The sequence below is a fragment of the Lithobates pipiens genome, unplaced genomic scaffold (assembly GCF_037356315.1).
Source record: "Lithobates pipiens isolate NorthernLeopardFrog02 unplaced genomic scaffold, aLitPip1_a1.2 Scaffold_18, whole genome shotgun sequence".
Lineage (NCBI taxonomy): Eukaryota > Metazoa > Chordata > Amphibia > Anura > Ranidae > Lithobates > Lithobates pipiens.
The window spans coordinates 134,409,506-134,424,434 of NW_027507758.1; positions in this window are offsets into that span (position 1 = coordinate 134,409,506).

Below are 14,929 nucleotides of genomic sequence, written 5' to 3' on the forward strand. Positions count from 1 at the left end.
AGAATTTTTTTTTTTTTTTTTGGACTTTACTCCTATACCGCTCCCCCCCACCCCCAAGGGGTGGTCCTGTTGTTGGGGAGCCTTTTCCCTGATTCAGGGTTTATGGCAGTCTGGAAATAACCTCCAACCTTGTTTCCCTTGACGTCTTCCTGCAGAAGGTCTATCCTGTGAAATGTGTAGAGGCACGTAATACAGGTGTATGAGGACCCCCCTACATACAAAATGAAACACTATAGCATGCGTGATGGGTAACTCGTAATGTGGTCCAATACAATTAAGAGCGTCTCTTCACATTTCATATGCAGTGCCATATTCAATGCTTTTTAAAAAAAAAATAGCTTTACACACACGCTACTAGCCAGACCTTAAGAGTTACCCTAGGTTCACAGCTATGCATCTTTTTGTGCTTTTTGCAGAAACACACTACAGTCCATTTAACATGGTTTCCTATGGTACAAGTTAACATCTATGCATTTTGCAGTCGGTGTGTTTTTGGAAAGGGTCGGGGACTTTTTTCTTTTCACTGTTCTGCTTTTCCCCTTTTTAAGGGTCACCATCTCACACTCCGCACCACATTAGCATTATATGCGCCACAGCAAAGTTACAGAAATGCTCGGTGTGAAACTCCATTTAAAAAAAATATATAAAAATTCCACTTTAAAGGGTAACTCCACTGTCGTGGGGAAAATGGCAAATAAAGGAAAATATAGCATATACAATTGCAACATATTGTAATGGAACGTTATTAAAAATTGCCTTTCCGTTTTCAATCTGCAGCTGCTGTAATTTTCTCAAAATGCAATGCAATATGGCTACCTGGAGGTGTTTTGTATACAGAGTGTGTACTGAACCCACCCCATAAACATTTCCTGCTTGTGTGAATGGCTCACCAAATTTCCTAGAAGTCTGCCTAAGATACAAGTTAGATTTCAGGTATCCCCTGCAACAAAAATGTCATTTTTGGTGAGATACTCCCAATAGGAACACGTCTTGCAGGCCCAGCAGAATTTCTCATTCGTGCTCTGCAGCTGCAAAGCTGATAGGAGTGGTTTCATAATTATCTATTAGACCCACTCAGAACAGAGGAACAAACTGGAATTTCTTCAGAATACCAAAAGATAGGAGTCGGCAACAAAGATTGTTATAATCCTTGCAATGTACCTAGATGACCCAGAGGGAAATGTTTTTATTTTTTTTCCTCTTTCGTTCATTGACAGACACAGCACTTTAATCTTGACCTCAGGGTTATATCACCACCTTTAGGAGAGGACTAGGCAGAAGACATAAAAAAAAACAAGCACAGCACCGCCCAGGTGGTGCTCCTACTGGCTATAACCTCTCACTCTGCTTTCAGCAGCTCGTTTTTTTTTTTTTTTTTCTGCCTAGTCTAGGAGAAGGACCTGGCTCCCTGTGGGGACCAGTAGTCTTTGAATTTTTTTTAGTTTTTGCTGCCTGTGATCTACAATCAACAACCGGGCTGGGTGACAGGCTGGATAATATAGATCCTGGTAGTCTCCCCAGCCTGGCCATTGAGTGTGTGCAGACCTTAGCTACGCACTGGGTCGGCCGCAACATGCCCCGTTCTGGTCCAGGGGTGGCCGGTGAGCTATATGCTCCAGGGCACATGTATGACCATGGCCAACAGCTGTATTACTCTGGTGATTGGTCTGTCTGTGGAGTGCGTGCAGTAGTCCCTGCAGGAGGGGTAAGTATGGTTCCACCTGTTTAGGCAGGTTGGAGCAGCTGGGCACTCCTTGGGAGGTCAATTAGGGGGTCTTTCCCTGCCTCTTTCCCTCCGCCCCATTCTAAGGGGGCGCTGGGTACCTGGGCATAAGGGGTGTGGGGCACGTACCTGGCCTGGGGGTCCTCTGGGTCCTGGCAGGGGGTTGTGCTGCACGTCTGTTTGTTCCACTCCTTTATCCCTTTGTTTAGCTGCGGTGGTTCCGATCGTTTAGCTCTTCACTTAACGCTCGGTCCGCTCGGTTATCCCTTCGTTTTTCACCTTTGTTTGCAGACATGCAGGGCAGAATGTTCGCCGCGGGAACCACGGCCATTTTCTTTTAGCCACATGGGACGATCTCTGTTAGTCTCTAGCGCTGGGCAGCTGTTTAAGCCAGGAACAGCATGGAAACGGACACAGAACACCTTGTGGGTTGGACACAGGCAGAAGGGAGAGCGGACAGCGGCACAGCACCTGGGTCAGGGTGGTGAGTCCTGTGGGGGGTTGCTGGGGGGGGGGGCTCAGTCTGTGGCAGCTAGGAGGGTAGGCATTTTGTGTCTCTTGCCTTAGGTCCCTAAGGGTGACAGGCGAGAGTGGGTCAGCATAGCGTCAGAGGTTGGCACTAGTTCCCCAGACACCCCTCTGATAGCAACCGGTTCCACTGCACCTATGGTGCCCATAGGCACTCTGTTGGCGGTCCTGGAATTATTTGTTTCCAGGGTGGAAGCGGCGTGCGGATGCAAGGTGGCTAAAAAAATTTTTTTTTAAAAGCCCCCACCCCATCTTCTGGGGAAAGTCCCTTTTTGGGTCCCACAAGCCGGTCCACGCCGCTAAGGTGTTTCCCTAAATACTTATTTTGATACGTTTATTTAGAAGGAGTGGGAAAGCCTGAGACGAATGGCGGTGCGTTACCCCTTTGAGGAGAGTTTCCTGAAAAAATGGACATCTCCGGTTGTTGACCCCCCAGTATCTAGGTTAAATAAGGTAACCACGATTCCGGTGGAAGGGTCCCCCTCTTTCAAGGACCCTGCCGACAGAAGGGCCAAGGCGGTTGCCCGGTCCATGTTTATGGTGGTGGGGTCAGCGTTGCGGCTGGTGTTAGCCATGGCTCTGGTGTCACAAACGCTTACAAACACTTTAGAAAACAGAGAAATGCTGGAAATGTAAGATAGGAAGGGGGACAATGGATCACATATGGTATGTTGTTATAAGGTGAGAAGTTTTTGGAATAAGATATTGGAGATCTACCAGTGCGTGGTCGGAAAAGAAACTGATCTAAATATAAACATTGCTTTATTTTAATTTAATGCCAGATTCAGTAAAGGTCATTAAAGAAAACCTTTTACATCATATGATATCAGCAGCTAGAACTGTGATAGCAAGAAACTGGAAGGAATTGAATAGCCCATCAGTGACAGAATGGATATGTGAAATGAACGAAATTTATTTTATGGAAAAACAGATCAGAGAAGGTTATTTAAAAAGTCAAATGCCAGCAATATGGCAAAATTGGGAAGCTTTTCGGTCCTCAACAAGAATAATAGAATATTTATGATTAAGTTGAGAATATTAGTACTTTGGACGACATAGGGAAACGGGAGATTCTGGGTTGTGTGTGTTTTTATTTTTTTTTTTTTTTTATTTTTTTCTTTCGTGTGAATGCTTAAGAAAGAAAATAGAGGAGTGTAAGAGTTGATTAGGAAAAGGTATTTGATAGTTTGAAATATATTGTATGTGGTAAGAAATGTTTTATATTGAAAATGAATAAAAAGGATATTTGAAAACAAACGCTTACTGAATGGGCTAAGTTGTTGCACCACGAGTTGGGGAAGGAACAGGTTTCCCCAGTCTGTGGAACTGGCAGACCAGTTGGTGCACAGCCTTAAAGTGGAAGTAAACTCCCCTATCGTTTTCAGCTAAGGAAGCTGCCATCTTTGCCTGTTTAATCTTCAACTGCTATGGTGCTGCACATGTGATTCGTTATGACACCAGCCATTGGATGGTTTGATAGTTTGGCTGAGAGCACAGCCAATGTGCAGTTAGCATTCCCGGCATGCCTTTTTTTTTTTAACTGTTTAAATCGATGGGTTTACTTCCACTTTAAATATGTCTGTGATGCGGACTTGGATATGGCCCCTTTGCTTTCTAGAGCCTCAGTATCAGCAGTAGTGCTGCGTCGTCTGATTTGGCTCAAGTGTTGGTCTGCGGACCAGGCATCTAAGAAATCGCTGGCGGATTTGCCCTGCCAAGGTGAGAGGCTCGCTGGTTTGGCGCCTCGCTGGATGACATTATTAAGAATGTTACTGGAGGAAAGAGTACTTTCCTCCCACAGTCCAGAAAGGGTAATGGGCCAAGCCGTAGTGGGTCTGCAAGCTGGTTTTGTCGAGTGGGTCTGCAAGCTGGTTTTGTCAGGCTGCAAGATCGTTTCTTTCTTGTCTGCCAGACAGGTTTTTTCCCCTCCAACCTTCATCCGACTTGTCGGGAGGCCTTGTTTGGGTCAGTACAGGACTTACTACTGCGTGGAGTGATAGTGCCTGTACTGCCGCCGGAAAGGTTTCAGGGATTCTACTCCAATCTCTTTGTAATTCCAAAGAAGGAAGGGGTCCGTCTGGTCTTGGATCTCAAGGCCCTCAATTGTTTTGTAAAGGTTCTGACGTTCAGGATGGAATCAGTTTGTTCCGTGGTTGCCCTGCAGCAGGGGGATTTTCTGGCGTCTTTAGACATCAAGGACGCATACTTGCATGTCCTCATATGCATCAGACACCAGAGGCTCCTGCGATTTGCAGTCGGGGACGAGCACTACCAATTTGTAACTCTTCCCTTTGGCTTAGCGACGACACCAAGGGTCTTCACCAAGGTGTTGGCTCAGATTCTGGCACTGCTGAGACAATGAGGGATTGCGATCGTGGGTTACCTGGATGACCTCCTCCTGAGGGCAGCTTCTGCCTCAGACTTAGGGGAGGATTTGACGATCACCATACAGACTCTTCAGGAGTTTGGCCGGGTGTTGAATCTCCAGAAGTTGGTGTTGCTGCCAACTTAGCGCCTGGAGTACTTGGGGTTGAATCTGGACTCCTCAGAGGCGAGAGTCTTTCTCCCCTCCAACAAGTTGCAGACTCTTCAAGCCGCAGTGAGGTTACTGAGGTCCCGCAGGTGGTCGTCGCTGCGTTTTTTTGCATGCGAGTTCTGGGCTTCATGGTAGCCACTTTTGAGGCGGTACCGTATGCTCAATTCCACGCTTGAGTCTTGCAAAAAGAGATCCTGTCCAAATGGGACAAATCTCCGACATTGTCGAATCTGGGTGAGCCAGTTAACCAGGGCTTCGCTTCTCTGGTGGATGAAGTCCCCGACACTCTGGTCTGGGAAATCGTTCCTTCCTCTTCATTGGATGGTGATCACGACAGACTCCAGCCTGACTGGCTGGGGGGGAGTTTTGGGCATCCAGTCGGCCCAGGGTCACTGGACACAGGAAGAATCCCGTCCGCCGATCAATGTGCTGGAACTTTGGGCTCCACATAGTCGCAGAGGCTGCAGGGGCATCTGGTCATGATCCAGTCAGACAACTCCACTGCAATGGTGTATGTCAATCATCAGGGAGGGCAGTCAGACTACCTCAGTCGTCAGTTGCTGGACTAGGGGGAATGGTCACTGCATCCGGAAGTGTTTCGGCTCATTCACCTACGGTGGGGAATGCCGGATGTGGATCTCCTGCCCTCTCGGTTCAATTGGAAGGTGCAGAGGTTTGTGGGCAGGTCAAAGGATCCCTGGGAGGACGTGTTGGTGGCCCCATGGGGGCATTATCGGCTGATTTATGACTACCCCCCCCTCTCAGGCTCCTCCCTTGTCTGCTTTGCAGAGTGGAGGCCGAGGGGATTCCGGTGATTCTGATTGCCTCAGACTGGCCTCGTCACCCGTGGTACACTGACATAGTACGAATGGTGGTGGATGTTCCCTGGCGGCTGCTTTACCGTCATTGGTTTTAACGGCATGGCTGTTGAAAGCTGGGTGCTGAGGGACCGAGGACTGTCGGCTTTGGTAATTTCCACTATGCTGAGGGCACGAAAGTATTCTTCCCGGAAGATTGATCATCACACGTGGCAGGCCTACATCTCCTGTGAGGAGATGGGGTGGCGTCCACATCTGTATTCAGTTTCCAGGATCCTGCTGTTTCTGCAGTGAGGAGTGGATCAGACGCTTGCATTAAGCACTATTAAGGGACAGATATCAGCTTTTTTTCAGCGACCCTTGGTGACGCAATCATTGGTGCGTACATTTGTTAAGGGGTATTTGGCATTTGTTCTGGCATCAAACGGGATTCTTGTACTTGCCGTAAAATCCTTTTCTCGGACGTTCTTTGACTGACACAGCACCCACCCCTCCTTATTTATGTTTGTACTGCTTTTTGACAAACTGAGCTGCTGGAAGCGGAGGGAGGGGTTATAGCCAGTAGGACCACCCCCTGGGTGGTACTGTGCTTGTTTTTGATGTGTTCTGCCTAGTCCTCTACTAAAGGTGGCGATATAACCCTAAGGTCAAGATTAAAGTGTGTCCGTCAATGAACATCAGAGAAAAGGATTTTACGGTGAGTACAAAAATCCTATTTTTCTCAACAAAAAAAAGAGTTAAGCTTTAAACTCAATGCGCTCATATTTTTGTGTGCTGTATGCACAACTCTTGCTCCCTGAGAATGACAGAAGATGAAATGCAGACTGAGATAATCCTCTAATTGTCCACTCCTGGGATGTCGATCTCGTTCAAGGCAGCTGGATTACTGGTGCCCACTTGCTAGTTGCTGTAGGCCGCCACCGTGACATTGTCTGTATGCACCCTGCACTTCAGGGTGAACCTGACTGCTCTCAGCTCCAAGATATAGCTGGGGAGCTTGGCTTCCCCCGAGTGATCAGGTTCCTTGAACTATTGTGGATTTTAACACTTTTCCCCACCCGGAGAAACTTGCATCTGTTAGGACTGGGGTGGTGAAGCAGCAAGATAAGGCATTCCTTGCTTGGCTGGACAGGATCATTGACAAAAAGGATTACTTTTGTAAAGTTGGTTGAATTGGGTGCAGGGACACACTGGATGCCTTTCCTCCTGCCATTGTGCTTTTTCTGCTTCATCCCTGTGCCTTTACAGATGGGTGCACTCCCTCCAGGCACAGCTGCCCATAACTTATCTTTGTTATGTGCTCCTAGGATGTAGACTCTACAAATGTTAGAGTTAGGACCGCTATATATATATATATATATATATATATAAAATCTTTTTTTATTATGAGCAGATTTGACAAAAACGATCACCTAGGCAAAAGGTGTAGAGCATCTGAATTGTATTGTGGTCATTTTCTGATAGCTGCAAAGAGGAGTCCTTCAGAAGACATGCATGCCTGCGACTTGGATATTCTGAGAAGGGCACATAAGATGTAAAGGCTAAGACCTTTGTGAATACTAGGAACAGAAGATAGGTCAAAGAACAGTGAAACAAGCCAGAAGCAGTTGTCTCACTAGAAAGCACCGATGAGGTGGGTAAATAGGAATATGTAAATAATTGAATAAAGTTGCGCTACGGAATACTCAAAATATTATTAACAAATGGGTTAAAGCTGCCTCTACTTGGAAACCTCCGCCGCCCCCCCCCCCCCCCCCCCCAAAGAAAAAAAGGGGGGAGAGGGTACTAGGATTAAAAATATAAAGAGGTAGATAGTGGCGCTAAACCCAAAATTACCAATCCTTAATGAAGGCGTTATGCTAGTTTACATAATCCTCTTATACAAGCTTAAATGTGTTAGTGTCCAAAAAACGGAGTTACGTACCGGTAACATCCTTTTCCGGGAGTCTTTCAGGACAGCCACCTTAGAGAGACCCTGGCTCCTCCCCTCTCAGGAAACACCGCCTTCAATTTCAAGATTTAAGCCTCGTCCTCCCTCTGTTCCTCAGTTCTTCCAGAGTACCTCCGGCCAACTGGGGAGACACAAGAACACGTCAAACAAACAAACTTTCAATCTTACCTGACGGTCTCGTGTGACGAGTTCCCGACGATCTCCAAAAACCTGGGTGGGAACCGGGGCTGTCCTGAAAGACTCCCGGAAAAGGATGTTACCGGTACGTAACTCCGTTTTTCCCAAGTTCGTCTTTCAGGACAGCCACCTTAGAGAGGATAAGCGAGCACATTACCTTAGGGTGGGACCACTGCTTGCAGCACTTTACGACCAAAGGCCTGGTCTTTGGCTGACAGAAGATCCAGTCTATAGTGTTTCACGAACGTAGCAAAACTGGACCATGTTGCAGCTCTACAGATCTGTTCAGGAGATGCACCAGCCCACTCTGCCTGAGAAGTTGCCACTGCCCTGGTTGAGTGTGCTCTAATCCCAACTGGGGGTTCTAACCCCCCTGCCACATAAGCCTGCCCAATGGCTAACCTTAACCATCTGGCTATCGTACGTCTAGAGGCTCTGGAACCCTTCCTAGCCCCTGAAAATAACACAAAAAGTGAATCAGACTTCCTGAACTGACTTGTGCAATCTAAATAATGAAGGACACATCTTCTAACATCCAATCTATGAAAGATGTGTTCCTGTTCTCTTACTGGATTTGAACAGAAAGTAGGTAGCACAATCTCCTGGGCTCTATGAAAACTAGAGGCTACCTTAGGCAAAAAGGCCGGATCCGTCTTAAAAACCAAACGGTCCGGAAAAGCCTGAAAAAAAGTTGCCCTAACAGAAAGGGCTTCGAGTTCACTCACTCTCCTTGCTGTAGTGATCGCCACCAAAAACACAGTTTTGAGAGTGATCAGTTTTAATGAGCAACATTCCAATGGCTCAAAAGGTTCTCCTGTGAGAAATTGTAAAACTAAAGAAAGATCCCAAACTGGGAAGGGGGAATTTGAAACAGGTCTCTGCCTACTTAGGGCGTTGAAGAATCTCATTATCCAAGGGTCTGAAGCTAGCTGCCTTTCTAAAAACACGCTTAAAGCGGATACCTGACCCTTCAGAGTTCCAAGGGCTAAACCTTTATCTGCCCCAGCCTGTAGGAACTCTAGAACGGCTACAGAGCTGTGCACATTGAAGGAGCTCTCTGAGCACCAGCTATTGAACCACCTCCATACCTTTAAGTAAATGGTCCTGGTTTCCTTTTTCCTGCAGTTTAGGAGCGTGGCTACTAAGCGATCTGAGAAGCCCTTGCCCTTCAACAGTTCTTCCTCAGAAGCCAAGCTGCAAGGTTCCACCGCTCTACCTGAGGACAGCAGATTGGACCCTGAGAAAGGAGATCCTCCTGGACTGGGAGAATCCAGGGGGGTTCTACAGACAGGCCTTTCAGAATGGAGAACCACGGCCTCCTGGGCCAGTGAGGTGCGATTAGAATAAGGGTAGCGTTCTCCACCTGAAACTTCCTTAATACTGCCGGAATCAGTACAGGAGGGGGGAAAGCATAGCACCTGGAGAAACCCCAATTGTGTGCTAGTGCGTCCACCGCCAACGCCCCGTCCCCCTTGTTTATAGAAAAGAAGCTGGCTACCTTCGCGTTTTCCCTCGAGGCAAAGAGGTCTATCGAAGGAATCCCCACCTCTGGGTGATCATTTCGAAAACCTCCTGTTTGAGAACCCAGTTGCCTTCTCTCAATGTTCTCCTGCTGAGGAAATCTGCCACCTGATTTTGCTCCCCCTTCAAGTGGACTGCTGACAGGGACAGGACATTTGCTTCGGCTCACCCGAGGATGGCTTTTGTTAGGGTGCATAAGGATTCGCTCCTGGTGCCCCCCTGTCTGTTGATGTAGGCTACCACTGAGGAATTGTCCGACCTGACTTTTACGTGATGCCCCCTGAGTTCTCTCTGAAAGGTCCTGAGAGCCAGATCTACTGCCCTCAACTCCCTCCAATTCGAGGATCTCTTCGACTCCCTCCTCTCCCAGGTACCCTGTATCAGGCGGGAGTCTAGGTGTGCACCCCAACCTGAGCTGCTTGCATCAGTTGAGACCACCCTGGATATTGGTAAAACCCACTCTAGGCCCTGGGACAAATTTGCTCCCTTTCTCCACCACCAGAGGGACCTCTTTACCTGGTCCGGAACCGACACCAAAGAATCCAGGGACCCCTGGCTGTGATCCCAAACCTTCAGTATAAATAATTGCAGGGCACGGTAATGTAATCCCGCCCACTGGACCGCCGGGAGCGTGGACGTCAGCAAACCCAATGCCGACATGACCCTCCTTACTGAGATCTGGTGGCTGCCCTGGAGAAACAACAGTGCCTTGTCTACCTTTTGAATTTTTTCTGAAGGGAGGAAGACTTTCTGTACTGTTGAGTCCAACACATATCCCAGGAAGGTGACCCTCTGGGAAGGATCTAAGTTGGACTTCTCCAGGTTCAGAAGCCAACCCAAGTTTACTAACAGGTCTCTTGTTGTCTGTAAATCTCGAGTCAACTGTGTCGGAGAAGGGGCAAACAGGAGAAGATCGTCGAGATACGCGATCACCGAGATTCCCCTGAGACGCAGATAGGCCAGAACTTCTGCCATTACTTTGGTGAAGATCCGGGGGGGAAGAGGATAGCCCGAAGGGAAGAGCCTTGAACTGTAGGTGTAGAACCCCTACCGCGGTTCTTACTGCCAGTCTGAGGAAACGCTGGTGGGTCTCTGCGATGGGAATATGCAGGTATGCATCTTTTAAATCTATCGATGCCATGAAACAGTTTGGTGGAAGAAGTGCTTTCACCGAGTAAACTGAATCCATCCGAAACCTTTTGTAGGTGACTGAGACATTCAGAGGCTTCAGGTTCAGGATAAGCCTGAACCTTCCCGAAGGCTTGCGAACCACAAACACGTGGGAATAGATGCCCCTGCCTGTCTCTCCTGCTGGGACCCGTACTGCCACTTCTTGTTCCTCTAACTCCTGCAGAGAGGAAAGAAGGGCAGACGATTTTTCTGCACATTGTGGCAGCTCGGTGACAGAGTCTCAGAGGGGGGAGTTCTGAAAACTCCAAACGGTAACCTCTTCTGATGACCCCCAACACGAACTGATTGGAGGTGATCATCTCCCACTGTGGGAGGAAGGCCCCCAACCTTCCTCCCACTGTGACCCTGTCACTGAGACTTTTTGGGCTGTTCAGGAGGGCGAAAAATTGCTCCCCCGCGCCCTTTGCCCTTGAGCCCCCAACTTTTCCTCTGCCGACTAGTTCTAGGGGCTTCAAACTTCTTCTGAGGAAGAGTCTTTTTCTTTGACTGCTCCCCAATTTTCCTCTTAACGGGAAAGGCCTTTTTCTTATCCGCCGTGCGATCAAGCACTGCTTCAAGACCTGGCCCAAACAACAAGTCCCCTGTAAAGGGGATCCCACAAAGCTTTGCTTTTGACACATTGTCCCCCTGCCAGGTCTTCAGCCATAAAGCCCTCCTAGCTGAGTTGGTCAGAGCCGAGGACCTTGCAGACATTCGCACGGATTCAGCTGAAGCATCCGCAATGTATGCTATCCCCTTAAGCAGCATGGGAAAGGAGGATAGAATGGTCTCCTTTGCTGTCCCTGCTTCAATGTGCGCATTAATTTGGGTAAGCCAATACTCCATATTACGAGCCACCACTGTGGCTGCCATGGCCGGTTTAAGATTCCCCTGTGATGAATCCCAGGCTTTTAGGAGTGAATCCATCCTTCGATCCATAGGGTTTGAAAGTACCCCCATGTCCTCGAAGGCCAGATCAGTGTGTCTGGACACCTGGGAAAAAGAAGCATCTAATCTGGGAGATTTATTCCAGACGAGAGCCTCCTCTTCTGAAAAAGGAAACCTTCGTTTTAATGCCCCAGAAAAGAAAGGTTTCCTCTCAGGATCCTGCCATTCCTTCTTGATGGCATCGATCAAGATGTCATGCAGCGGGAACACCCGTTTTTTCTGTTCCCCCATGCCCTTGTACATCTGATCATGGAGTGACAATGCCTTCTTTTCCTCTTGTATGCCTAAAGTGGTATGAATAGCTCCTAAGACCTCATCCACTTCCTCCAGGGAAAGCTTATACCGTGAGGTTCTACTGGATTCCCCATCCAACCCCTCATCAGATTCCCCTTGGGAGTCTGAGCCGACACTGTCAACCTCTTCCTCAGCTTCCTCTCTGGGACCCCCTGGATTCTCTCCACCTGCAGGAGGAACATCCACAGGGCTGGATGGTACACTCTGCTGCGCTGGTGTAGGAGTGCTCTGGGGCTGAGGCCACTGTAAACTAGAAAAAAGTGTCTGGAAGGACTGGAAAGTATTAGAGAGTTCCTTCACAGAAGCCGCCAGATCTGCCCCCTGTTCTGCTGCCTGCTCTCTAACCAATCCCTCAATACACTCTCTGCAAAATGCCTTGGACCAGGAATCCCCCATAGAGGCTCTACATGAAGGACACTTCTTCCTAGAACTATGGGGGGACTTGCTTGTGGCTTTCTGAAAGACAGAAATAAAAGAGAGAGCAGCATAAAATTAAAAAAGAAAAAGAAACACCAGCGCTACATAGAGGACCACCGGGAGTGCCCCCCCCCCCAGGATCAACCACCACCAGGATCCCAGACGCACTGCCCTTCCCCCCGACCACCAAGGGGGAAAAAACACCAGTGGAGCTACTGGTTATAATGTAAGGGAACACCTCCCCAGGGTTCCCCTTACCTTTGAGTGGCTGGTGCTGTTATCTCCAGGAGCTCTTGGAGCCTCTGCTGCAGACATTCTCCTGTTGAGGAAGAGTGGTGCGAACGTGCCCCCTACAGCTGCCTGTTCAACTTTAGAAAGAGAGGCTGCACCAGCCGAACGCTTGGTCCCCTTTACGTGCCGCGTCCGGAACCGGAAGACGCGGATACAACGAAGAAGTCCACCCCCACCGGAACTGACATCGCCCGTCATCCGGTCCGGCCTCCAGCTCCAAGCCGACTGCTAACACAGGGGGACCTTGGACGTCTCGTTGCAGCGCCCCCCTGGGCGAACGAAGGGATGGACCGCCCCAAACTTCCTGCTTTCCCCAAGCGAAGTTTAGAGTGCGTGTAAAAAAGGTCAGTACAAGGGTCCAGCTCCCCAGCCGACCGGACTGCCTACCCTGTTGCAGCACCCTCCTGGGCGAACGAACAGGAGAACCTCTAAAACTTCCTGCTTTTCCCAAGCGAAGATTAGGGTACACGTAAAAGACGGTCAGTCAAAAAAAACAGCTCTCTGGCCGCTCAGACTGCCGAACCCGTCGTAACACCCGCCTGGGTGAACGAACGGGTGAACCTCTAAAACTTCCTGCTTTCACCAAGCGAAGATAGAGTACATGTAAGACGGTCAGTACGACAGAGTCGGACTGCCGAACGGAGTCAGAGCTCCGTTTCAGATACGTAGCCTCAGTTTCGCCAACTGATTTAGCTAAGGTTCCTTAGCGGTGTCTCCCCGCCGGAGGAAACACCATAACTGAGGAACAGAGGGAGGACGAGGCTTAAATCTTGAAATTGAAGGCGGTGTTTCCTGAGAGGGGAGGAGCCAGGGTCTCTCTAAGGTGGCTGTCCTGAAAGACGAACTTGGGAAAAAATGTATTTATATATATTTATATTACACATATATACACACACTATAATAAATTGTTAATTAAATAATATGAATTCATATAATGTGTGCTCACACAGAAGTGCTGAAAAAATGTGCCAATAAAAGCAAAAATAATTAATTCATAGATGACCTTAAAGCATCAATTCAGATTCAATATGCAGAGACCATAATGAAATTCATTCAAAAACACATCCAAAACTCATTGAAAAAATGTCCCATATGACAGTGAAGTAAAGTGACTAGTGCAAAAGTGCTGGTATCTTCAGTAAAGAGAAAGCAATCTTCCCCGGTGCGCCGCTCTGTGCTATAATATAATAATGTGAATGCTCTCACCAGAACTCCTACCCCAACTGGGGTGGATGGGCTTTCACAGTATAAGCCACAGTGCTGCTATCTGGCATCTGCTGCTGGTGCGCTGGGGGGGGGGGGGGGGGGGAGGGGAATGTTCACTCCTCCGTTGGTGTATGTGTCAAAGGAAGAAACATATCGATAGTGGAGTATGTATGTACAATCCACTTTATTTAAAACGAAGAAAACTACTCACATGTAAAAAGTGAAAAATCGCTTTGTTTACAGAAAGTCCGCCGGCCGCTGTAGCTATGTGGACGATGCACGTAACGTGGCCAAGCCCTAGGCGTTTCGTCAGTGACATCTTCTAAGAGGATTATGTAAACTAGCATAACTCCTTCGTTAAGGATTGGTCATTTTGGGTTTAGCGCCACTATCTACCTCTTTATATTTTTAAATAGGAATATGTAGATGGGCATCTTGGATGTCCATGGATGACACGTATTGCCAGACTTTGAACCATAATATTCTGCACAAATAAATATAGTTTAGTCACATGATATATTTTAGGACAATGATGGCGAACCTTTGCACCCCAGATGTTTTGGAACTACATTTACCGTGATGCTCACGCACTCTGCAGTGTAGTTGTAGGAGCATGTCAGGTTTTCTTGGGACAAAGATGGCAATGCAGTGCCCTGGATTAAATAGAACCAAGAAACCATCTTTTTTTTTTTTTTTTTCCAAAAAGGGGAAGGACGGCTGAAGCTGTAGAACAACATTGTCATGGTGGAGCACCAGGAAAGGTTACTTACAGGAAAGAATAGCCACTTCTGAAATCCTGCAAGCCTAAATAACCATCCTAGTCAAGACTAAACATTTCCCTTGACAGGGTAAATGCTCCACATGCTGCTTGCAGGGTAATTCTGCAACCAACACTTAAGCCATAGGACCCCTAGACGAAAAAGTTGTAGAGGCCATTAAGACAACTACTGAGAAAGTAAGGGCCACATCTTTCTTGTCCTGCCCAAGGAAGGAACAGGAAAGATACCAGCAGGCACTACCCCTGGGCACTCCAGTCCTGCCTGCAGGACCTCCTAGGGAATCTAATCCTCACCCATCACAATTGGCATTGCCACCAGGGCCTTCAGGAACTCAAACTAGGATTCACTACTTTGGAACTGAAAAGCACCCCACTGGTCCTCAAGGCAATATATAATCACTGCACAGGGTTCTGTGCTGATTGGCAACATTACAGGCCATTCCGCAGACACTGCACAGACACAACCAAACACCTGAAGCCTTGCCTAAACTAGGAGGGCTTATGACCAAGGAGGAGACTTCCTGAAATTTTTTTTGTTTGTGTCCAATCACCTGAAGGTAGCCCCAAACAC